The sequence below is a fragment of the Crinia signifera genome, chromosome 5 (genome assembly GCF_055691185.1).
Source record: "Crinia signifera chromosome 5, ASM5569118v1, whole genome shotgun sequence".
Lineage (NCBI taxonomy): Eukaryota > Metazoa > Chordata > Amphibia > Anura > Myobatrachidae > Crinia > Crinia signifera.
The window spans coordinates 35,912,413-35,939,321 of NC_139221.1; the positions used below are offsets into that span (position 1 = coordinate 35,912,413).

Sequence of the window (26,909 nt, forward strand, 5' to 3'; positions counted from 1 at the left end):
GGAAGAGAGCATCTCTGATCTCCGGTGTCCGGGGGGTGGCAGAGCTGCTCAGACCTCTGGCATCGGGGGGTTGTGGGGACAGAGCGGCTCAGGTCTCCCGAGCCCGGTGGGTGGGAGGGTAAGTGAGCATGTGTGCGGGCAGGCAGGCGGGCCGGACAAACTTGTTGCGGGGGCCGTATCCGGCCTGCGGGCCGGAGGTTCCCCACCCCTGTTATAGAGGGTGAGATGCAGGACGCACCGCTCTGTGAATGTGATGCGTCCCCCTACTCATCGCATGCATATCAGCATTTACTATTGCAGTATACATAAATATATTAGCAATGAACTGTGCTTTGTGGTGTGGGGACTCCTTCTTTACTTGCGTCTCATGATGCATGCGGTGCGGGGGTGCTGGGAGGGATCTGATTGAATCCATCTCAGGGAAAAAGACGAAAGAAGCTCATAGGCTTCTATAGGGTGGTAACACCATCTACAGATGGTGTCGTCTACTACAACAAAGCTCCAAAATGTGTTGCATCCATTGCTTGGTGCACATTGGCCACATTTTTGCATCCCACCAAGAATCTATTGCTAAGATGCAAATACAATCTAAACTCCTTATTGTGATAAAACACACTGTATAAACCAGGCATTAAAGCTTCATTTTACCTTACAAACGCCATAGCGAAGTATAAAATGCATCTACTGTATATCAATGATTTTTGTATGTATCAAAGCCCAACAGGATATTGCATACCTCCCAACTGTCCTGATTTTCGCAGGACCATCCAGTTTGGGACAGTCCTGTGTCCAATCCGGGGCCGACAGTGTCCTTCCAAAGGGGGGGGGAGAGTTGGGAGTCCCCCCAGTGCTGCTTTGCTGCAACGATGAATAGACACTGTGCGCATTCCCCCACATCGGTGAAACTGGGGGCATGCCCTCGCTGGAGTGATGTGATTTCTATGCCACGCTCCCTGATCGATAGGCCACACCCCAAAATTCCGGGCAGAGGTCATCACTGGCATTTTACAGAAGTTGGGAGGTATGATATTAATTTTGGCTGATCAAAAAAAAGATTGTGTTGCAGTCTCCAAGTTATCATTGTGATTACAGTTTAAAGCTCACAGTCAATGTACCCACTGGACAATATACATGAAAATGTTGTCACGATATGCAGTTATTATGCATATAGTTTAAGATATACTGTAGTCTAGTGTGTTTGCACTTTTAGGAGCAGGTACACTAAGGGGGTATTCAATCCCTGCCAGGGAGGCTCCAAAGATGGTCCTGCGGCACAGTTCAAAATTCAAATAGGGGAGCCACAGCAACTGCCGCCAACTGACATTCCAAACTGACACACTGGCAGTTGGTGTTGAACTATTTGAATTTTGAACTGTGCTGCAGCCACACCTCTGGAGCCGCCATTGATCCCTGCCGATATTTCCAAAAGGTGGAAATATCATTAGTTCAGTATTCATTCCCGGCTGGGATTCGCCTGCTATAAATCCCCTCCGTATGGAGGTGAATTTCTATTGTCTGAAACAGCCATGTATTGTTGAATTCCAACCATTGTTCGTCAAAACGCTGCTTTTTTTTGTCAAACCACGGCCATTCTGAAACTCAATAGTCAGAACATTGAATACAGACTTTCGAGTTGACGTTGGAAGCCAGTTAAAACAGACGTGATTCCCACTGTCGGGAGCCAGATTGAATACCCCCTAAATGTGAAGACCCAATTCAGTTTACTCTAGATCAGTGGTTCCCAACCTGGGGTACTAGTACCCCTGGGGGTACTCTACAGACCAGTTGGGGGTACTTGAAAATAATATTGGTAATGGCGGACGATGAAAAGGTCTTTTGATGGCTGAAGAAGACCCATTGCCATGGAGACAAACCATGTTGTGTCATATGCCTGACCAGCAATCCACTGGGAGTTTCCCATGCTGCCCTCAGACATCAGCAGTCATCTGCCCAGCACTGACAAAGGTGGAGGAAGCAGCGGCATTAATCCTACCGGTGTTAGCAGGAATCCTGGAGATAATGCACAACCAGTGTCTAGACACAGAAGGGCATGATTCCTTGCTGTATACTAGTCCTCCGCTCCTCCTTAATATAAGGACATGCATAAGGATCTGCATACCGCTAAGTACTGTCCATATTTCAAAATGAGAGGGGGTACTTATCAATGAAAAGCCTAATCAAGGGGTACGGGAGAGAAAAAAGGTTGGGAACTACTGCTCTAGATGCACAGATATTGTGCACTGTTTTTTTGTATGCATTTTTAGAGTTTATTGGCATATTTTTTGTAGCTCTTACTGGTTGGCCGGTGTCTGTCCTTATTCCTGACTCTTAGATCATTTTTATAAGCACTTTATATGAGATACACTCACAGACTGACTGACTTATACAGCACATTCTTATAAAAATCCAGTGGAAAAAGGAATTCATTTAACAGTTATGTCTGTTATTACATTCTTTCAATTCCTCAGCATTCAATAAACTGCCTTTGTTGTAAACCCCGGTCACACTGAAAGGGTTCAGAATGTTAGATCTTTTATGTTTCTTTTTCATTATTCACAGTGAGTCAGCCTTCACCAATCACTGATCCCAATGTAACATAACGCATTATACTTTCCTACTTTTTTGTATCTATCCTTCGGAAGATCTTGGAGGGGTGGTTCGAGGACCCCGCCCCCATATTGCACGATTGGCATCGTTGTGCAGTGTGGACATACAATTGTGAATGCGGGGGTCAGGAGCAAATACAGGACTGGGAGGGGGGGGGGGCGGAGGCATGTTTATATATATATAGAACGGGGGTGGCCAACCTGTCAGAGGTAAAGAGCCGAAAAATATTGGTAGTCAAGCTAAAGAGTCGGCATCATGCGCGCGCCAAAAAAGGGGCGTGGTCTATTTGGACACCTTGGGTGGGTGTGATACAAATATGCCTCCAATAGTGCAGTGCCATATATACATATGCCCCCAATAATGCCAGATACACATATGCCCCCCATGGTGCCAGAAAGCTGGTATGCCCCCACGGTGCCAGAAAGCTGGTATGCCCCCACGGTGTCAAAAAGCTGCTATGCCCCCACAGTGCCACAAACTGCTATGCCCCCACAGTGCCACAAACTGCTATGCCCCCACAGTGCCACAATCTGCTATGCCCCCACAGTGCCACCAACTGCTATGCCCCCACAGTGCCACCAACTGCTATGCCCCCACAGTGCCACAAACTGCTATGCCCCCACAGTGCCACAAACTGCTATACCCCCACAGTGCCACAAACTCCTATGCCCCCACAGTGCCACAAACTGCTATGCCCCCACAGTGCCACAATCTGCTATGCCCCTACAGTGCCAAAATCTGCTATGCTCCTACAGTGCCACAAACTGCTATGCCCCCACAGTGCAACAATCTGCTATGCCCCCACAGTGCCACCAACTGCTATGCCCCCACAGTGTCACCAACTGCTATGCCCCCACAGTGCAAAATTCCCTGCAGCAGCACTCACCATTGTTGCTGCTGCTGCCGGGCGCGGAGAGGACAGTCTGGCGTCCCCCTGCAGACCTGTCATGTCACAGAGGGGAGGTGAGCACAGCACAGGAGCCACGCGTCTTCTTCCCCCCTCACTTCCCTTTGACTGGGTCGTCCACTAATCAAAGCTCGCGGGCCAGCTCCTGATTGGCTGCCGGCCCGCAAGCTCTAATTGGCGGACGGCCCAGTCACAAGGATGCACAGTAAGGGGTAGGAGAGATGCGCGATGCGCGCTCTCCTCCCCTCAGAAGAAATGTGGAGTTCGGGGAACGGGGACGGGCGGCTGGCAGCAGTTGGAGCAGGAGCCGCACCGTACAAGGGGGAGAGCCGCATGCGGCTCGCGAGCTGCGGGTTGGCCACCCCTGATATAGAGCTTACTTGGGGTATGCCCGGCACTCCTCTTAAAGGTAATACTGGCCCGGGTGCCTCCTCTTACAGGAATCAATCCTGTCATATGTATAGGCGTTTAAATGAGTGTCACTCTGAGACTTTCTTTCAAAGAACAAAAACTCCTGTGTTTATTGTCTACGGCATTTCGGGCTTACATGCCCGACTTCAGGACACACATAGGTGAAAAACGTTATTTGCATTAATCAAATTAATAAACACAGAAAAAATAAAAATAAAAATGAAAATAAAAATAAAAGTAAATCTAAAAAACAAACAAATATAAAAAAAGAAAGAAAAAAATGAAAATAAAAATAAAAATCAAAAATTAAAAGAACAGGTGTAGAGATATATACATAAAAACAGTATTATTAAAAAGCATGTGCAATATAGGCAATTAGTTGGAGTGCAGTATATAATTACCAAGTCCTGATCATTTGGTTTTCTTTCATATGCGCATATGAGGCTATGTAACTGTGTCCCGTTTGGGGGGTAGGTAATCCAACACTCCGGGAAGATAAAGGAAAGCTGTAGGCTAACCCAACTGGGTATTTGTAATCCACAGTGTTGCTTTTCCAGAAAGCTTCAAAATAGCAGCAAAAGGAATAGTATGGCACTTTAGTCGACACTGCTGTCGATGAAGGCGGCAGCTCCAGATCTTATGTGGCAATGAATGCTCTTCAGCAACTGTTGGTAAGGAAGATGGACCGTGCCGAGTGCCCTGCGTGCTGTGTCAGATGTTGACAAAGCGGCTGTGCCGGCCAGACAGCCAAACACGCGCCGCTGGACACTGACGCGGGCAAGGGCTGTTTGCAAATACCGGTCTCCTGAGCTCCACTGTGAGCGCGGCAGCTGAGTGATGCAGAGAGTTCAGATGGCTGCTACCGTCTTCAGCCAGTCGCCGCTGCTGCGCCTGTATGCGATGACCAGGGACCGAGGTGGGATAGATACAATGAAATTCAGCAATCGAAATGTTAACCTCCAGGTCCACTGGTTCTAGAGGCGGCAGCGGGGCTCCTATCAAGACGCGTTTCGCCGCACTACGGCAGCTTTTTCAATTGAGGATGAGGAAGTATGGCTCTGTGTGCTTGTTTTATACCTGGATATTGTACACAGGTGTGTATGGTCAGGTGTCCCAGGTAATACAATTAGCAGCTTCATTTCAGTGTTTCTCTTTGTGAATCAGCTGCAGTAATCATTACAGCTTTCTGTTAATCTATTTTCTGCACAAATAGCGATATATTGTTTTATCACATGCTTACATATATATATCAGCATAAAGATACAAAATGAGAGTGATACCGATATGATAAAAATAAAAATAAAAATAAATATAGTAAAATAAAATGAAATAGAATAAAATCAAAAAACAACGAACAAAAAATAATAATAATAAAACTAAAAAAATTAAATATAGATGCACGTAAATTTAAAGCAACATTTTGCGCATATATTCTAGCAGATACAATTTGTTGAAATGCATAGATCTACCATATATGCGGTAATTTCAAGGGAGTGCTTTGTAATTCCTATTGTGTTTTAATGTGTCCATAGAATGCGGACATCTACTTGTTTTGAATTCGAGAGCAGCTACACTGACAGATCAACCAAACCTGTGTATGGTTAGTACTATGAGAGAGAGATGTCTTACATATAACAATACGATCAGAGATGGAATAATAGGGGCTAGTGGCAAAAGGTCAAACCACCCCGCACAGATATAACACAGATGATGACATAAAAATTCAAGCAAATAGAGAAATTTTCCCCATTTGAGTCACGATGTATCGCTAGAGTATGTACTCGGCTCGCAGAGATATTTGAGCATAGGTGTAAAAAAGAAGAAGCAGAGAGAAAAAGAGAAATTAAGTTAAATTAAATTATATATAGTTCAATGTGTCAAAATGTATGATATGTACACATACATCTCCTTCAGTATAATAAAATAAAATAAATTAAAATAAAATACATACTTACAAATATAGATTTTTGAGCTACAGTATTTGATCGAAATTTAAATAGATATTGGAGCATATGTGCCCCATATATAGGATACCTACATTACCCAAGATATTCAAAAAAAAAAAAAAAAAAAAAAAATTCCGACATTAGATTACATGCTTATAATAGAACATTGTGTGTCGGTGGGGTGTATTTTAGAGCACACACAAGAGAGAGACAGCGGAGAGAGTCCGAAAATCATCAATTGTTTCAATAGAACATTTTTAGTTATGTTCTCTTTATATGTTTGTATGAAAGAAATGAAGGATTATTTCTTCTTTAACACAGAGACCGACATGATCATTTTATGTGATTATTGAACAGTGATTTGACATTAGTTGTTTTTTCACAGTTTTTAGTAAACAATTTTTAGATATTTTTGGCGGTAATTTGTGAGGAAAGGAATACACTTCATTAATTTTATAGCAAGTTTTTATTCTTTATTTTGTTATTATTTGTAATTTTTTATTTTTTTATTATTGTTGTTGTTTGCTGTTTTATGAGATTTTTTATACATTTTTTATTGTATATAGACAGATTTAGCATAGGGTTTATAGTTAGATAATCTAAATGAATTCCAGATCTATAGTCTCATTCATACCGTGGGGTTTAAGGGTCTGTAACTTCAGTATCCATGCCGCCTCCTGTCGGCATAGAGTCCTGAAACGGTCTCCTCCACGGCTAGTCTGAGCTATATGCTCCAGACCTATCACTTTGAGGCCCACGGGGTCCCCGCCATTTAACTTAATTTCTCTTTTTCTCTCTGCTTCTTCTTTTTTACACCTATGCTCAAATATCTCTGCGAGCCGAGTACATACTCTAGCGATACATCGTGACTCAAATGGGGAAAATTTCTCTATTTGCTTGAATTTTTATGTCATCATCTGTGTTATATCTGTGCGGGGTGGTTTGACCTTTTGCCACTAGCCCCTATTATTCCATCTCTGATCGTATTGTTATATGTAAGACATCTCTCTCTCATAGTACTAACCATACACAGGTTTGGTTGATCTGTCAGTGTAGCTGCTCTCGAATTCAAAACAAGTAGATGTCCGCATTCTATGGACACATTAAAACACAATAGGAATTACAAAGCACTCCCTTGAAATTACCGCATATATGGTAGATCTATGCATTTCAACAAATTGTATCTGCTAGAATATATGCGCAAAATGTTGCTTTAAATTTACGTGCATCTATATTTAATTTTTTTAGTTTTATTATTATTATTTTTTGTTCGTTGTTTTTTGATTTTATTCTATTTCATTTTATTTTACTATATTTATTTTTATTTTTATTTTTATCATATCGGTATCACTCTCATTTTGTATCTTTATGCTGATATATATATGTAAGCATGTGATAAAACAATATATCGCTATTTGTGCAGAAAATAGATTAACAGAAAGCTGTAATGATTACTGCAGCTGATTCACAAAGAGAAACACTGAAATGAAGCTGCTAATTGTATTACCTGGGACACCTGACCATACACACCTGTGTACAATATCCAGGTATAAAACAAGCACACAGAGCCATACTTCCTCATCCTCAATTGAAAAAGCTGCCGTAGTGCGGCGAAACGCGTCTTGATAGGAGCCCCGCTGCCGCCTCTAGAACCAGTGGACCTGGAGGTTAACATTTCGATTGCTGAATTTCATTGTATCTATCCCACCTCGGTCCCTGGTCATCGCATACAGGCGCAGCAGCGGCGACTGGCTGAAGACGGTAGCAGCCATCTGAACTCTCTGCATCACTCAGCTGCCGCGCTCACAGTGGAGCTCAGGAGACCGGTATTTGCAAACAGCCCTTGCCCGCGTCAGTGTCCAGCGGCGCGTGTTTGGCTGTCTGGCCGGCACAGCCGCTTTGTCAACATCTGACACAGCACGCAGGGCACTCGGCACGGTCCATCTTCCTTACCAACAGTTGCTGAAGAGCATTCATTGCCACATAAGATCTGGAGCTGCCGCCTTCATCGACAGCAGTGTCGACTAAAGTGCCATACTATTCCTTTTGCTGCTATTTTGAAGCTTTCTGGAAAAGCAACACTGTGGATTACAAATACCCAGTTGGGTTAGCCTACAGCTTTCCTTTATCTTCCCGGAGTGTTGGATTACCTACCCCCCAAACGGGACACAGTTACATAGCCTCATATGCGCATATGAAAGAAAACCAAATGATCAGGACTTGGTAATTATATACTGCACTCCAACTAATTGCCTATATTGCACATGCTTTTTAATAATACTGTTTTTATGTATATATCTCTACACCTGTTCTTTTAATTTTTGATTTTTATTTTTATTTTCATTTTTTTCTTTCTTTTTTTATATTTGTTTGTTTTTTAGATTTACTTTTATTTTTATTTTCATTTTTATTTTTATTTTTTCTGTGTTTATTAATTTGATTAATGCAAATAATGATTGTATAATTTGTCTACTAAATAAATTGTATACTTGTGTGCAAGAGGCGCCTACTAGTATCTCCTTTTTGTAAACTTCCGTATTTTGGGGGCGGCAACCCCCTCCTAGAGGGCAGCCATTTGCACACAGCACACACACACTAACCCATAGCGCTCAGAATCTTTTGCTATAGGTGAAAAACGTGCTGACATGACAAACTTAAATAGTGACTACTTACAGGACCAAAGAATCTTGCCCGGTGCTCCGTCCAGGGCCATTAGGCGGCCAATATCGGCATTCGGGAGGAGGAGACGCAGGATGTAAACACACATCCTGCGTCTCCGCCTGTCAGTTCAGTGGATCGGGTTTTAGCATTTTTTTGTTTTGCCAAGACTGGGGCTGGTTACGGCCGTGGCGTGGGACCCCAAACCGTTTTATTTCTTTATTTTTCTATTTTTTACACACATTGCCGGCCAAAACTTGGCAGAAGCCTGCACGGATCAGTCATATCCATGCAGGCTTCTGGCAAGTTTGGGCTGGCAATTGGCGGCCGTATCCCGCTAATTGCCGGTAATTAGCGGCCGTATTTTTAGTTTCAATACGGCCGCTTACTAAATTAGGAATCACCATTCTTTTGAATGGTGATTCCTATTCGTATTCTATCAATGACGCATGCATTAGTATTTGTAAATACGAATGTGCCATGAATATGAATATATTTGTAAATACAAATATGAATTAACGTATTTTCAGGATATAATACGATTTTGTAGCCACGTTTGGCTTAGTAAATTTTCCCCATTATGTTGTAAGAGGAGAATTGCTGTCATCACAAAGCTGCATCTGAAAGCGAAAGGTGTGACTTTGCAATCATTGTTAAGTGGCATATCCATATCCCAGATCCATCCATGACAAGTGACACATTGTGACATGTCACAGAGTTTTAGCAAAGTATTTCCGACAGTCATTCAGTTGTGTGAAAAGCAAAACTCAAATGGAAAGATTAACTCAGCGCCTTGTCCAGACAGGTGGACTGCAATTCTCTTGTGCGCACTGATAGAAGGTCTTTAAATAAATACTGCTATTTAAATAAAATATATGTACAGTATAGAGTGTATTCATATTATACACAGTATATACGTGTGAATATACAGTATATAAATACAGGAACACCAACGATTTTCCTGCACCTGATGGTCTGGCACCTCTTTTAGGGTGAGATGTGATAAGCCTTGAAAAGTGATAAAATGGAGAGTGATAAACCTCCAACACAGCCTGCGACATGGCAGTTACGTGCTGATTGGCTGATGTTTCATCACTCTCTATGTTATCACTTTTCAAGCTTGGTACTGTACATCTGGCCCTTGGTCCGGATACATCAGGTGTAGGAGAGATTAGAATACAGTGGGATGAGTGTTGAGAGTGCCAGCGGGAGGCTTCTATAGGGTATCGCCAGCTTTTTTTGGGCGGTACCCTGGCGGAGGGGTTTTAGTGCATATGAAAATGGGGCTTTTACCGCATTTTCACTTTAGTGCATCCCGCCTCTTGTGAGTAGTTGCTGATGTGAACAGATGGCAGCGAAGAAAGGGAGGACACATCTGTGTATTTAAAGCAACAAAGGAACAAGGTGCTCACATTTTAAATGATAAAACTGAGTGTTTGTACAATGATGTATACTAGGTGGTGTTGAAAGAGAATGTAAATGTGCTTGTTTGGATATACAACCACTTGGTGGTATAGAAACAAACCTCTCTCTTCTAGAGCTCTTATCCACTTTGGTGGTCTCCAGATAATATATGTACTGTACTTGACAATCAGTATAAAGCTCCATACACACTAGACGAGAAAGTAAAACATATAGCTCAGAAAGGCCCTTCTGAGTGTTCTATTTTACTTTCTCATCTAGTATGTACACTTCACACCGATAACGAAGAATGCTCCTGCACATCGTTAATGACCTGCTCCCTTTTCGGAAAAGCTCCCACCACCGCCCTTCCCTCTCTGCTGGCAAAAGAGTTAAGTGCCATTTTTCATTGTTACCTGGCATAGGCTAGTGAACCATTTAGTATCCCTGATTTTTAAAGTTACATTTATCATATATGTTTTAGTGGACTTTTTATTATCTAATAAAAAAAAATGTAAGTACAGTACCTACAGTATTATTACTTCCTTTTTTGGTACCTTATTGGTCTGCATATATTGAGATCTTCGGGGGCTTGTGACCCACAAAGAAACCCTTACGAGTGCTGCAGGGAAATTCGTAAGTGTGGTGTCTTATTGCCCCATCTTTGATACATGACATCATTGGGTGTCATTTGGTGGATATGGGTCCCTTGGTGATAAAGATACCTTTATGTGAGGAAGTCACATCATCATTACGTGAGTTTGGTAAGTTATCTACAAATAAAAGATACCTTTATGTGAGGGATTTACTCTACTTGGGTGTGAGTACTGTATGCCACCTTTATAGAACTCATTCTGATCACTGTTTGGACCTCACTAGAAGTCTTTTTTCTGGTTTTATACGAACATATTACATTATGGCCCTTATTCAGATCTGATCGCAGTACAAATTTGTTCTCAAAATGGGCAAAACCATGTGCACTGCAGGTGGGGCAGATGGAACGTGCAGAGAAAGTTAGATTTGTGTGAGTTATTTTGTTTCTGGGTAAATACTGGCTGCATTATTTTTACACTGCAATTTAGATTTCAGTTTCAAAACATCCTACCCAAATTTTACCACCTGCAGTGCACATGGTTTTGCCCATTTTGAAAACAAATTTGTACTGCGATCAGATTTTACTGTGTATGCAGTATCTTCTCTTCTTTTTCATATATGAACAAAGGAGAGAAAAGAAGAAACAAAAATATATGAATCGTTTGGAACAACAACAGGACTTTCTGTGGGATTCGCCCTATTTATTTTAGGTTGTGAGCACTGTGTGTGACAGGTGAAGAATTTTGTTTATTGTAATTATTTGTCACTAAAGGTTGGGTGACCTTTTACGCTGTTATGTAGCTGCTCCAGAGTGTGCAAGTAGGGGTACTGTAATTTATTTTTGGCCATCATTACGCCCTGCCCACAGCACAGGGAAACGTAAATCCGTAATCTCCTGCGATTGCTGGTGAGTAACATAGAATCCTAATTGCTTCACTTCGCCTATTCTTCTGGGGATGCGGATTGCTACCTTTTCTTTAGTGGTTGTGGAGGACCTACAGATGGATACGATTCTATTGTCATCCACCGACGGTCGGTAGCCCACAGAAGGGGCGTGCACACGAGTCGCTCCTTTGCCCCGTTCTGATGGAGCCTGCTACCGCCTCTCCGACGCTACCCGCACCCCCTAACCCTGCCTGTCTCCCTGCAGCAGAGTGAAGGGGACACGCGTTTGTGTGAGACGCTCACGTTTTCCCCGTCAGTTGCAGTGCCTCTCCGCCAGCGATCGCCAGCTCAGGGAATTTGGCGATACATCTGTACCTTAAAAATTGTGAGCTTCCTGCAGTTTATGGGAAGGTAGGCAAGCATGATGTTAAACAAAGCAATGAATGAAGTCTGTTACTCCTCCACAACCATTGCATACGCCCCGACATTCAGCCCACTGCAATCAGGACCCCGGCGCCAAAAGGGGGCATGGTATTGTCAAAGGGGCGTGGCTTCACAGGGATGATGCTCCCACGAGCCACGCTGCCCACTGTCCATCACTATTGGAGCAAGGCCAGTGCTCTGAAAGTTGCTGGTATACTCCCTGCCCCTCAGTCTGCAATGAATAGACACTGGGCGCATGCAGCACCCACATTTCATAATTAAATTGACCTCTTAACCAGCCCTGACTTTAAATAATAGCATTAAGTAGTGGAGCATGATGACGCGACTCTTGTAACATCATGACCCCCACCCCATGATCGGCTATGCAGCCAATGGCGCCATGAAGACTCCTGAGCACATGGCGTGAGTCTGCAAGTATTCTTTAATTATGTAAATACAGTATGAGACAATCCAATTGCCAGCAATCAGTTCTTCCCGTCTGCAGCAAAAGTTTGCACATCTGCAGATGCTGGTAACACAACACAACACACACTTATACAAGCAAACGAGTGACGTCACAACAGCAGGCTAAACATTTATGATTTAAGTTGATTTACAGCTTAGTAAATGACCTGTAATGCCCCTGTATTTCCTACAGTAAATCAAAGCTGTTTCAGTGGTTTTCCTGGGCTCTGGAACACATTCTGAACTGTAGACAGAATTAGCAGGTACAAACCAGGCATTGGCATTGCCGCATTCCACGTAGTGACATGAAGACGCCTGAAGATGATGGTGGTGGCTGAAGGGTTCCTGGAAGGAAGTGAATGTTTTCTAAATTCCAGAAGAGGCCTCGTGTTTTGGGGAATAAATATTCTAAAAGACACAACTGTGTTTTTCATCACTGACGTTGGATCGCTGCCAGGGCCGAAAGGGAAAAGGAGAGAGAGGCGCCAGCATTAGTGGCTGCAAAGGATTCATAAAGGTTGTTGCCTTTTGAAAACAGTTGGGGAGAGTGCGTGCTTTTACGGCCAGTCTGGATTCACCTTTTGATGGTTCTGTAGCGGCGGCGTCAGGAGCTGTGCGTCCTGGTTTGTCTGATTGCCCATGAAATAAAAGCAGCTACACAGTCATCCTTTTTCTGAGAGGATACATTTTCTTTCTGTATAGAGCTAAAGGCAATAGTGTTCTGCCCGCGATGGCAGAGTTCTGCCGTTTCTCTTCTGTTATGAGCGGAAGCGACAGATGCAGCGATGTAATCATTCACATTTAACATTCGCCAGTACAAATGAAAGGTGCGCTTTAATCTGTCATATCGAACTTTCAGCAAAGTAAAATAATTTGGATCGCAATATCTGTCATTTTAATGGCTATTTGCTGAAATTGTATCAATTTACAACTTCCTAGCATTTAGGTATTAATGCAGGAATGTGCAAAATATGTAATAATGAGCAATGCATAGGTTTTGCTGAACCGAGGTTCATCTTTGTGCATGCGATCTTAAATATATGACAGTATTTGTAATGGTTAATTAGAAAATGCATAATTCATCCAAACGTCTGAGGATCTGAGGACTACAATCTGGAAGTAAAAGTCACATTTTTCTGAGCCATCTAAGGGAGTAATTCAGACCAGATCTATTGATTATCTAACGACTGCGTATGTGTGCGGATCAAATAACCGATTAATTTTTTCGCAATCCCATCACAAGTGGACAAAAAGTGGGTGGTAACAGTCAGTTTTCTTGCAGTGTCCGGAAAAATGCAGGCGTGCCTAGGTGTTTTCAGGCAGGGTCTGTGATGACGGTTGTGGAAGGTTCAGAGATACAGCCAGTGGTGTAGAGAGAGGGGGGAGCGGTTTTCTAGGCTGCGATTATCCCCATATATACATAAACACATTCCCAATAGGGAAAGCAAACACAAATAGCCCCCCCCCCCCAGCCCCCTACTGACCTTACCTGGTCCTATGCCCTCCCCTACGTGGACCTAAGCACCTCATCGCCATCCTCAGCTCTCACCACCTCAGCATCTCATACCCTCAACAGTGTCCTCAGCCCTTCATCACCATCCTCAACCACAGACGCCATCACCTTCCTCAACCACAGCTCCAAGACCATCATCAGCCCCATCACTTTCCTCAGCCCCATCGTCTTTCACCACAGCCTGCCCATCACTAAGGGAGACGATGAGCAGCAACGTGACCTATGAAGTCACACTGCTGCATTGCTGACTATAGATGTACACCCAGTCTGGTCTGCCCCTGGAAGAACCTACCACTGGCTGGGCCATGCCACAAATGAGCTGTGCCCCGCTGAACTTTTCCATGCCTGTAGCTCGCACTCCACCAGAACCGACCTCTTTATGTCCCTAACTGTAACTCCCATTTTAACTTCTATAAAACACAAATAATATTGACCAATAGTGTTTAGAAAAATAAAACACTTCAATATGCATGTTTGGCAAAAGGTCCCACCCAATTCCTGGTGGATACAGAGGACACTGTCTGTTCCTATTGCACCCCTAGTATTGTGTGCTTCATATGTAAATAATATGTTAATTACTGTCCACCATGGATGGGTATGCAGTCCAGCACTACTGTTTGCCTCCTAATGGGTGTGTCAGGCTGGTCCAGAGGGAATCCAGTCCACCATGGAGGATAGCTTGGTGGTATTGGTGCCAACTGGTGGTAAAACTCCCTTTCTTGGGTTTCAAGCACTGATGCTGAAGACATCTGGGGCTGGTCCGGATCAGTCCAAGTGAATGATGAATGAAAAGAATCTTTATCCATGAACACTGTGTGGGTGGAATCCACTGACACGTATCGTCGTGTCAAAGCGGCTTTTTCAAAGGATGCCTTCATATTGACCCCAGATGGGTTGTTATACTGAATGACTAGAACACTAGTTGGACACCTGACATACAAAAACCAGTCCAATTACATTAGAATAAATTATGGTACGAAAGGGAGGCAGAAGCTAGTGTATAACCCTTACTGAGTACCGTAATAAATGGAAATTATTAAAAACAAGAGGTTAAAAACACATTTTTATTAACTAATACAGTATATCTGTATCTTTATATAGGCAATATTTTCATTGGTGGACAGTCACATATACTAGAAGGGAGTATTTCCCTAAACCAGAATGGAGAATTCCAACAAGGTCCCATAAATCTAAACCACAAAGACCACACACTCCATATAGGGAACCAAGTGTGAGTAACAGGTTTTCCCCTCTGGAAAATTATGATTTTGACACCCCTTAAAAGGTATGAAAACTCTCCGTCTCCTTTTTTAGAAAGAGACCGGCCCAATTCTCTAAACAGATAATTTTACCATACAGGGGAACCAGGGGAGGTAAAAAGAAACCGCATAAAAAGGGTAAAACCAGAAAAAGAAAACCTTCTTCAGCGCCTACTGTAAATACCAATAAAGAAGTGCTGAAAACAAAGATTTTTAACTTAAGTTCCTATATATTGTCGGTGGAAGAAACTAATGTATTACAGAAGGGACTTAAATACGCCCCAACAAATCATATAAATACATTTGATTTGTACATTGATGTACAGAGGTTTATCCATAATCTCACTTTGAAACGGTTCTTTCATAAAGAGGAAACCGTTTGGAAAATTTGAACACAGGTTTTAAACCAAAGTCGGTGTTCTACCCACAACAGTTTTACCACCAGCTGCCACCAACACCGCCAAGCTATCTTCCATGGTGGACTGGATTCCCTCTGGACTAGCCTGACACACCCATTAGGAGGCAAACAGGAGTGCGGGACTGCATAACCATCCATGATGGACGGTAATTAACATACTATTTACATGTCAAGCACATAATACTAGGGACGCCATAGGGACAGACAGTGTCCTTTGTATCCACCAGGAACTGTGTGGGACCTTTTGCCAAACATATGCATAATGAAGTGCTTTATTTTTCTAAACACTATTGTCACTATTATGTGTTTTAGTAAAATGTATCTATATATGTAAAATCAGTCCAATTGTTTTTAAAGGTTACTTATCCTTTTAAGCAGTACAAGCGCTGCTATCAATTCTTTTTTTACTTCTGTAAATTCTCTGGTATTGACTGTCCCATTTACAGCAGCTGCTGGTGGGGCAGTTTCTGTCAAAGCGCCACTGTCACCTAGGGGGTTTGGAAAATTGACAAAAGTAAACATTTCATGTAGCCAACATTTGAGTGCCAACATCTCTAAAAGATGTGCAAAAAATGCCAGCGTCGTTCACATTTGTTATATGCATTCAAATAATATATGTGTAAAAAAAGATTATATTTCCTATATAAGGTAATCATTACAGGTCGTTATGATGAATTAAAATGTTTGGTGGGCAATTTTCACACCTGTTTTGATAAATTCATTAGACACTCAAAGGGTTAATATTAAGTGGGAATATGTATTTTATACATACAATACATTTTAAAATATGTTTAAAAAAATTAAAAGCAAAAGTGCTACTATCTTACTGGACACCACTGCATAGAAATTTTTTTAATACTAAAATATAGGATGATTATAGCAATTATTCATTTTACCACATTAATAAGAAGTCATGACTGTATCATAATAAAAAATGCATTTAGATTTATACCCAAGTATTTAATTGTTAGTGCTGGACGTTTATCGTACTGTAAGACATAAAGAAGGTTGTGATTTGCAGATCATGTAAAGTCATTTATATTCATAAGACAAATTTGTGTTCCAGCACAGCATTTCCCCAGGATAATTTAGGTCACAAGGAAAATGAAATACATCCTTATTTAATAAACTCTGGATCAGGACACATTGTTTTACGACAAACTCTCTTCTCCAAAATCTGCGCCAGGCCGAGGGGGAAATAACTTGTGTTGGTGTTAATGACAAGTAATTGGCCCTGTTAGTGTTTATTAAATAGACACCCAGTTGTAAAATGTGGATAACATTTAAAAAAAACTAGAAATTTTTCTTATTTAAAGTTTCTCATTAGCACCGTGGTCACTAAAAAAAGCAAAACGACACAATTTAAAAATATATATATAATTTTAGTAAATTTCCCCCATTATGTATGGTTCCTACGTTTTGGGGTATATTCAATGCCAAACAGGCGAGCTATGACAGCAAGCAGTGCCTATAGCTCGCCATCATAGCCCGACGCAGTATTCAACCCACCTCGTGCGCTCATCGTTGTTTCTAGAAAGCGAGGTGGAAATGACAAGGCTCACGGCTATATGCATTAGCGGCAAACCTCGCCGTTCAGAGGGAATCCTCACCTTTAATGGCAAGGATTTCCCCGGAACATAGAATAGGATGAGCGGCCGGTGAGGGGGTTAAATGGCGAGGATGGCTTGTTGTTTGGCAATCCTCGCCGAAAACAAGCCATCCTTGCCATAAAAACCCACTCACCAGCCGCATTGAATATTCCCCTTTGTATAAGCCTTCTTCCCCCTTTTACAGTATACAGTATATCAGTAACAGTACTCCGCCTATCAGAATATGACATCATGATGTTCAGCTGTCAGCCCACACCAGTAAGGAGCAGATTTCTTTATCCATTAACTCAAAATGACTTTTTATTGTAACTGTGGCAGTAAGAAGCGGTACAGTATGATGCCCAAAACCAAAGGAACTAGTGGAGCTTAGTCTGCTGGTCTGATTAACAAATAGTAGCACTTTATCCCCAAAATGTTTAATTCTTGGGCACATCCAGAAATGATGGATGTAAAGTAATTGTTGACTGTTACATTACACTTTGGACAATGACCCATCTCCCCCAAAACCCTATATTTACAGACGTATGCTCTATGAATACATTGTCAATTGATTGTATAGCCACAAAGAGTGCCATAATCTTATCCAGGTAAGTAACCAAATTAGGAAAATTCACAAGGTCATCAAACACCTATTCCACGCTGATCCCAATAAAGACACCTTTTCAGGAGACTGGTTTTCATTTTACAGAGAAAGCCATTAAATGTATTAACTGTGGTCCCTCTTCTTATTATATGCATGGCTTCCCTATTATAACAAACCCTCTATCATTTAAAACAAGCACATAAGAGGGAAATTTTATTTTTTTAAAGTGTATCTCGCCTTTATTTGCCAAGTCTTGCCACCGCTGTAATTATTTCCGTAGCATCTACCCTGATTATTCCCATGGATTTTTTCAACATCCACTTTTATCTCCAGCTTCACTATCACAATGTCCATTCTATTATGGGAAATTTGACTTGTATTCCAAGCATACAAGAGAGATATAATAAGAGAGTCATAACTGCCATTTAAATTTCACAACATTCATTGTCTAAGTATTTAGGAGGTACTAAATACTTAAGGGTATCAGAAATGGATCACAGAAGGCCCTTTGTGGTCTTTGTTTGTAACATACCTCCCAACTTTGTTAAAGCTGAAGGAGGGACCCCCCCACCCCCCCCCCCGAAATTCGGGGACCCCCTTGAGGCCGCGCCCCCATTTTGCTGCTCTGTGGGCATGGCCAGCACTGTGTGGGCTGCTGGCCATGCCCCCAGCCCCTCTGTCTCCAGGAATAGATGCTGTGGGCATGCTCCCAACTGCCCGCCACCACCATGGTGCCTGCTTAGACACTGTATGAATGTTCAGCAAATTTAAGCATATATACACAATGTAAACTCCTATGGCTGGCCAACATCTTCCAGAGATACTCACTCGTGACCAGCTTGCGACCCTCTGTCTTCTTGGCAGGCAGTATTATAAGTGTCATAAATGCCATTGGTTTTTGGTTGTTAAGATGGGTACATGCTTGTCCAATCCTCGGGTGAGCCAACTCTGAGCCAACTCTCGACCCATGTGTTCGGCATTGAACACACACACACACCCTGTTCCTAGTTGACTCTTGGGACTCCTGATTTTTAACATTTTTTAAAAAAAAATAGGAGACTTGGACTCTGCCCAGCTGTCCAAGTCTGTAGTTTGTAGACTTCTTAGACTGGAGCAGGTCCTGGCACCATCTGGCGATGCTTTGGAACTCAGCAGTGACAGTGAGCACAGCAGTGGAGGTGGGCTTGTAGGGGTGCAGGGCCTGCTGCAAACATTACATGGTCGTCGTTAATAAGGGCTTTCCCCGTCAGAACATGCAAGAGGAGGGGGGTTTGTTAACAATGCATGGGTTCCTTCCGAGCAACATCTTTTACTTTATTGCCTAGTATGTATGGGGCTTTCCTCCTTATGCAGCCTGAGGTCACTGTAAGGTGTGCTTACTGCGGGATTAATCCATTACCAAAGACTGGAATACTTGCTCAGTTCAATCAAAACAAGTGACCATTTGCTTTCCTGTTTTTTAAAATCGGCATCTCCGTGTAAAACCAATATTAGCCTTGTAACACATACAGCAACCGTTAAACAGGAAATGTACAAAACAAGGATTTAATGCTCAGTCGCAGCAAAACAGAACCTTACTTCAGCCGTCAGAGACACGGATGCTTCAGCGATGGACCCAGGCCAGGATAAACGATTGCCAAATTGATAGAAAGAGGCACTCTGTGAGCAGAACTTCAGTTATGAAACTTAAGCAATGTAAATGCAAATGTTTAGCCTGAGACAAGCTGGGCAGTGTTCATGACTTTAATATGTCAGAGGGTAGAAAGTCTGGTTTCAGCTGCATAAAATAACTTGGCTGTCTTTAGTTAATTAAGACAGACCATAAAAATAGATAGTGCAGAAGATAAGGTCAATTTGTTCCAACCCCACTGTCTCCTCCTTAGGTTGGCTCCTCTTCTAGTACATTTTAATTTGTGTTTTGCAGTGATGTGTGGGTCCTGTCGAGTGACCCGTTTAGGTTTTATTTCTGCTGCCTTAGATCTCAACTATACTTTAGTTAGCAGACACTTCTATCACAGCAAAATAGTCACAGGGTTTTTTCTTCTTTAACCCCTTCCCGACATTTGACGTATATATACGTCATGGCCGGGATGTACTTCCCGACACATGACGTATATATACGTCATGACTTTAAACTGTCCCCGCGTCTATAGACGCGGTGACAGTTTAAACATGTCTGCTGTCCCTGACAGCAGACATGTCCCTGCATGCCCAGGGGGGGTGGCGATGCCTCCCCCCCATCGGCGATCGCTGTGATTGGCTGTTCAATGTGAACAGCCAGTCGCAGCGTTTTCCTGTGTTACCGGCGAATCAGACGCTCGGTAACACAGGTGTCAATCACCGCCGGGTGTGAGGGGGCATGAGGGGGTCACCGGTGATGACCACACCTCACCCCACCTCACCCCACCTGCCCCCAAGGCTGTGATTGGTCCGTCGGACCGACGGACCAATCACAGCCAAGGCGCGTCATTTAAACTAACGGTGACTGCGCTGCAGACGCCATTCCGGTCTGGAATTGCGTGCAGAGCGGTCACCGGCCACTCTGTCGTGCTATACATACCTGAACCTTGCCTGATACTTACCTGATCACCGCTGATCACCGCTGGTAGCGTGCTGCCAGCAGCTGGATGCTTCCTGGATCTTGTGACTTCCTGTGTCCTGCTGCTGCAGTGTCATAGAGTCACAGATCGTGAGAGATAGTGACAGATAGTGACAGAGAGTGATAGAGAGTGCTATATTTTGTGTCTGCTGCACCCCTTTTGTGCTGATCAGTATATCTGTGCTGATCAGCAACTTTTTTTTTTTTTTTTTTTTATATATATACCTGTCAGTTGCACCAAAGGTTGTGCTGCCTGTGCAACTGACTGCTGCCCCCCCTTTTGTGCTGATCAGTTTTAATTAATTAACTGATCAGCAACTTTTTGGGGGTCCAGGTTTTTTTTTTTATATATACCCTGTCAGGTTGCACCCACAGTTGTCTGCCTGCTGCCCCTCACTGCTAATCAGTGTCGCATCACTGCATCACTGATCTGCAGGTTTTTTTTGGGGGGGGGGATTGCAGTGGGGTTTTGTTTTTACACCCACGTTGCTTTTGTGGGTGCTTTTGTGGGTGTCCTGTGGCCGCTGATCAGTGACGTACATCACTGAACAGCATTTTTGGCACAGGGTTGATATAATTTTTTTTCTGCAGTTTTTTTAAAAAAAATTTTTTTTTGGAGAGTGCTGTGGTTTATTACACCCACGTTGCTTTTGTGGGTGTCCTGTGGCCGCTGATCAGTGACGTACATCACTGAACAGCATTTTTGGCACAGGGTTGATATAATTTTTTTTCTGCAGTTTTTTTAAATTGTTTTTTTTTTGGAGAGTGCTGTGGTATTTTTTTTTTTTTAATTGTTTTTACACCCACGTTGCTTTTGTGGGTGTCCTGTTGCCTTTGAGCGCTGTTCAGTGACGGACGTTACTGACCAACATCTGTGCTCAATTTTTGGCACAGGACCTTTTTTTTTTTTTTTTTAACCCCTTCATTTTTTTTTTTTTTTTATTGGGATCAAATTCCAGTATAAAGTATTTTTTTTTTCTGCACTACATACACACTACACACTACATACCCCCCGTGTTGAAATAAAGTTTGTACCCCCCCCTACACTATACACGTGTTGAAACATTACACTTACAGAAACACAAAAATAAAAATGGCATCCCAAATGTCATCCAGAAGAATGTATTCAGCGGAGGAGGCATATGCCATGCTTGCCTCTGACTCTGACACAGCCAGTGATGCAAGCGGGGAATTTGAAGGATTCGTCTTAAGCTCCTCTTCCTCCTCTAGTGATGAGGGACCCCCTCAAAGACGCCCCCGTAGAGCAGCTGAGACCCCCCCAAATGATTGATCCCGTATGGACCCCACCACCAGACAATTTTGAGCCCCAGGTTCCTGAGTTTTTGGCCATCCCAGGAATCCAATTTGATTCAACAGGTCTCAGAGAAATTGACTTTTTCCAAATTATTTTTCTCTGATGATTTTATAAATTTAATGGTGGACCAAAGTAATTTATATGCCCAGCAGTTTATTGTTCAAAACCCCACGTCATCATTTGCTAGGTGGACCCCTGTAGATGCAGTAGAGATGATGACGTTTTGGGGTCTGGTGTTACATATGGGCATAGTAAAAAAGCCAGAAATTAGGCAATATTGGAGTACAGATGTTCTGTACAGCACCCCATTTTACCGTATGGCCATGACTCGGACTCGTTTTGAGACAATCCTTAAATTTTTACATTACACCGATAATGCACAGTGCCCACCCAGAGATGATCCCACCTTTGACCGGCTATTCAAAGTCAGGCCGGTCATTGATCAATTCAGTGCCAAATTTGCAGAGATGTACATCCCTGAAAAATGTATTTGTATCGACGAGTCCCTTATACATTTTAAAGGAAGGGTTAAATTCCGCCAGTACCTTCCCAGTAAGAGGGCAAGGTATGGCATAAAAATGTATAAACTGTGTGAAAGCACCTCAGGGTACACCCACAGGTTTAGGGTATATGAAGGGAAGGATTCAAGAATTGAACCGCCAGAATGCCCCCCCTCCCTCGTAGGTGTTAGTGGAAAAATTGTCTGGGATTTAGTGCACCCCTTCCTGGATAAAGGTTATCACCTCTATGTGGATAACTTTTACACTAGCATCCCCCTGTTTAAGGCCCTTGGTTCAAGAGGTACAGCAGCTTGCGGTACTGTGCGCAAGAACCAAAGAGGCCTCCCAAAAACGCACGTTGCCCAATTACTGAGAAGGGGTGAAAGCAGGGGAATATGCACCGAAAATATGTTGTTGGTCAAATATAAGGACAAGAGGGATGTCCTTATACTGACAACAATTCATGGAGACAGTACCACCTCCATCCCTGTACGAGGTACCAGTACCCACACCTCAAAACCTAATTGTATCCTAGATTACAATAAGTACATGGGCGGAGTGGATCTTTCAGATCAGGTACTGAAGCCGTACAGTCCCCTGCGGAAAACAAAAATCTGGTACAAGAAGCTGGCCGTGTATATCATCCAGATGGCACTGTATAACGCTTACGTGCTATTCCGTTCTACCAGCCTGAGGGGGACATTTATGCACTTTCAAGAGGAAGTCATAAAGGGCCTAATATTTGGGAACCAGCAGGCAGAGGGCCCCAGTACTTCTAGTACTGGCCCCCGTATTGTACCAGGGCAGCATTTTCCTAACGAAATCCCCTCCACTGCAAAAAAGGGCAGGACACAAAAAAGGTGCAAAGTTTGCTATAAAAAGGGAATAAGAAAGGATACTATTTTCCACTGTGAAACTTGCCCCGACAAACCCGGCCTATGTATAAAGGAGTGTTTTAAAATATACCACACATCTATGGATTATTAGGTTCATCATTTCACCGTGCTTCGGGGGTCTTGCTAATGCCACATAGCACCCACCATTCATTCCACCAGAATCTGAGCTGCAAAATCCAAAAATCACTCCTTCCCTTCTGAGTCCTGCCATGCACCCAACTGGTATTTTTTGGTCACATATGAGGCATTGCCATACTCGGGAGAAATTGGGGCACAGATTTTGGGGTGCTTTGTCTCCTTCATTCCTTGTGAAAATGAAAAATTTGGAGCCAGAACTGCATTTTTGTGTAAAAAATGTAATTTTTCATTTGCACAGCCCAGTTGTATCAAAATTGGTGAAACCCCTGGGGGTTTGAAATGTACACTATACCCCTAGATGAATTCCCTGAGGGGTGTAGTTTGCAAAATGGGGTCACTTGTGGGGGGGGTTCCACTGTATTGGTGCTTCGGGGGTCTTGCAATGCGACATAGCACCCACCAACATTCCACCAGAATCTGAGCTGCAAAATCCAAAAATCACTCCTTCCCTTCTGAGTCCTGCCATGCACCCAAATGGTATTTTTTGGTCACATGTGAGGCATTGCCGTACTCGGGAGAAATTGGGGCACAGATTTTGGGGTGCTTTGTCTCCTTCATTCCTTGTGAAAATGAAAAATTTGGAGCCAGAACTGCATTTTTGTGTAAAAAAAATAATTTTTCATTTTCACTGCCCAGTTGTACCACAATTGGTGAAACCCCTGGGGGTTTGAAATGTACACTATACCCCTAGATGAATTCCCTGAGGGGTGTAGTTTGCAAAATGGGGTCACTTGTGGGGGGTTCCTAACTTTTAGCATCTTATGGTGCCTAGAAACCTACATGGTGCCTAAAAAATAATCTCATAAAAAGGAGGCTCCAAAATCAAGTAGGTGCTCCTTCTATTATGAAGCCTGTGGTTTGGTCAACGTGCACACTAGGGCCACATATAGGATATTTATGAAAACAAAAGAATTGGGGGAATCAATTTTTAGTCACATTTTTCTAGTAAAATCTACTGTGTTCCTTAGAAAAATGTATTAAAATTGCAAATCTGCAAAAAAAATGAAATTTTGAAATTTCACCTACACTTTGTTTTAATTCCTGTGAAACACCTAAAGGGTTAACAAACTTCCAAAATGCTGTTTTGAATACTGTGAGGGGTGCAGTTTTTTAAATGGCATCATTTATGGGGGTGTCTCACATACAAGTCCCTCAAAGTCACATCAGAACTGAACTGGTCCCTAAAAAAATCAGTTTGAAATTTTCTTGAAAATTTGAGAATTTGCTATTCATATTTTAAGCCTCCTAGTGTCCAAAAAAATTAAAAGGATGTTGAAATAATGATGGAAACATAAAGTAGACATATGGTCTATGTTAGTTATTAACTATTTTGAGTGGTATGATTATTTGTCTCACAAGCAGAAAATTTAACATTTTGAAAATTGCTAAATTTTCCATTTTTTTACGACATTTTGGTATTTTTCACAAAAAAACACAGACTGTATCGACCCAAATTTACCACTAACTTGAAGTACAATGTGTCACGAGAAAACAATCTCAAAATCACTGGGATAAGTAAAAGCAAAAAAAAGTTATCCCCACTTAAGTGATACATGTCAGATTTGAAAAAAAGGGCTCTGTCAGGAAGGCAAAAACATGCTGCGTCAGGAAGGTGTTAAAGTATAAAAGTGAATCTTGCACTTCTAGACCAGATGCGTCCGTGTACCTTTGCTTATGAGATTGCATTTCCAACAAGAAATTTTGGTTTGCTCTTTTGGAATTCATTAATTTGCCATTTCCTGTTTCGGGAATTCTGGACACACAGTCAAAGATATCACAGGGTTTGCTGTAAGTTTTAATACTCTGCCCCAGGGTGTTTTAGCGGATCTTCCTATCCAATTATAAAGTTGCGCATACTTGCTTACTCTCCCGTAACTGCTGGGAGGCTCCCCTATTGGCCCTCCAAAAGGTGGGCAAGCCCCCCACAACCCCCATAATCACCCGAACCCTTCCACGGTGGGGTTCCATGGATACATGATGACGCATTTCACACTGAATCACATTATTTTGGCCCACCCCACACTGTGTAATGCCTGTAATACTTATATTGTGCAGTGGAAGAGAGGCCATGATGATGATGATGCGGTCACATGTCCCACGCCCCCTTTACAGCCTCCTCATATGAGTACAGCTGCCCCTATTCCCCGGTGCTGGACCCTGCTTTATCGAGCTGGCTGTCCTCTCCTGGAGAGGGCAGCCAGAAAATCAGCAACACTGATGTTACATATGTGTGGTAGTGCCTTCTGGTTCATGGGAGATCTTTCCTTTGTTCCTACCTTTTCCTTTTTCCATATTTACTTTTTTGTTATAATTTGTTACTTTGTATTACTGTGGATCATTTTATAACATATGAGAATTCCATGTAATAAAAACATGTACAAATTGTTACAATCCAATGAAGGCCAAATGTATTATGTATTTGGTGAAGGTGTCCTCTTTCATTCAGTGGCGTTGTAAGGCTTCTCGGCACCCTAGGCAAAAATGTAACCAACTGCCCCAGACCAATCTCACACTGCCAACAATTGCCACTTTCCAGCACATCAAGTGTGGAGGTGGAATCTTAGAAGTTCCACATCCGCCACCTGCGTTAAGGACGTCTTCCTCATAGACACCCTTAATTCTGTGATAGTCAAATTTATCTGGATGACCATTTTTTTTTGTCATATTCATTTGGTGTCTCTTTGCTTCCGTACATTAACATTTCTATTCAAGCCGGACAGATAATCTTAATGTGTTTACCCGGATTTCAGTAATTTTTGTTAAACATAAAGTATGTAGAGGGAAATTTACGAAGACGGGAGTTCTATTTCAGTTGGGATTTTGCAATGGGCAACCAATCACAATCTACTTTTTTTTATTTAGCACCTTCTAGCAGATAATAGATGGGGGTCTGAATGAGCTTGGTTCGCTCAGCAGCGGTATCCCCTCGGAACGCTGACACATCCATTCGCATGCGAGCGCAAGAGGGGGTGGGAATCATTCTACGGTCGCAAATAAAAGTCATACTGACTTTTATTTGACTTGGAAATGTCCGAGACTGGGGTGGACGCTGACGCCATGTGGCGTCAGCTTCCTGCGCCGCGCAGCCTTTGCCGCGCTTGTGTTTGCAGGGGGATGCTCAGAGTTTTTCTGGGCACACCCAGGAAATGCTGGGCGTCCCAATTCACTAGCCCCCTGTCCGCCCCGATGACTGTGAACACCTCGGTGATAATGATAGTCGCCGAAGCCGTCCGCAAAGGGGGACCGCACATGCGCATAATCGCGCATTAGCAATTCCCAAACCAACAAATACTACTGTAAGAAAATAGCCTATTGCTAGAAATGTACTATAATGTGGCTTTATATGTGTTTTTATAATCAGACAAGCTGTACTCATCTGGGTCTCCAGTGGGGGTTCTCCGTAAAACGTGCACATTTGTAAACTCTAATTAAGTTATGTTCAAATATCTCCTACAGCAGCATTTTCTAAAGTAGGCCAGTCCCAGTATTTTCTTTAAAAAAAAAAAGAAATAATAATTCAAACAACAATTTTAAGATCACATTAAGCTACTCGTTTAAATTTCTGTTAAAAATGAAATTTAAATTCCGTTAAAAATGTCTTTTTATAGGCCTATTAGGAATTACACCCACCAAGAGACAACGAGTTTCCGGCTCTCGAAGTATCTGTTCCCATTTCTATTAGGAAACAGCAACTGGCTTCTACTGCCAGAAATCTTGTTCAACTTACTGCATTGCACATTGTCCAACAATGATGATAGAAATGGATTAATTACATCCATGT

General features: G+C 42.5%; 1 protein-coding gene across 4 annotated transcripts in view; it reads left to right on the forward strand.

Annotated features, from left to right (window-relative positions):
* CPQ (carboxypeptidase Q) overlaps nucleotides 1-26,909 on the forward strand; it is a 435,363-nt gene that overhangs the window by 279,633 nt on the left and 128,821 nt on the right. The gene's annotated exons all lie outside the window — the stretch shown is intronic.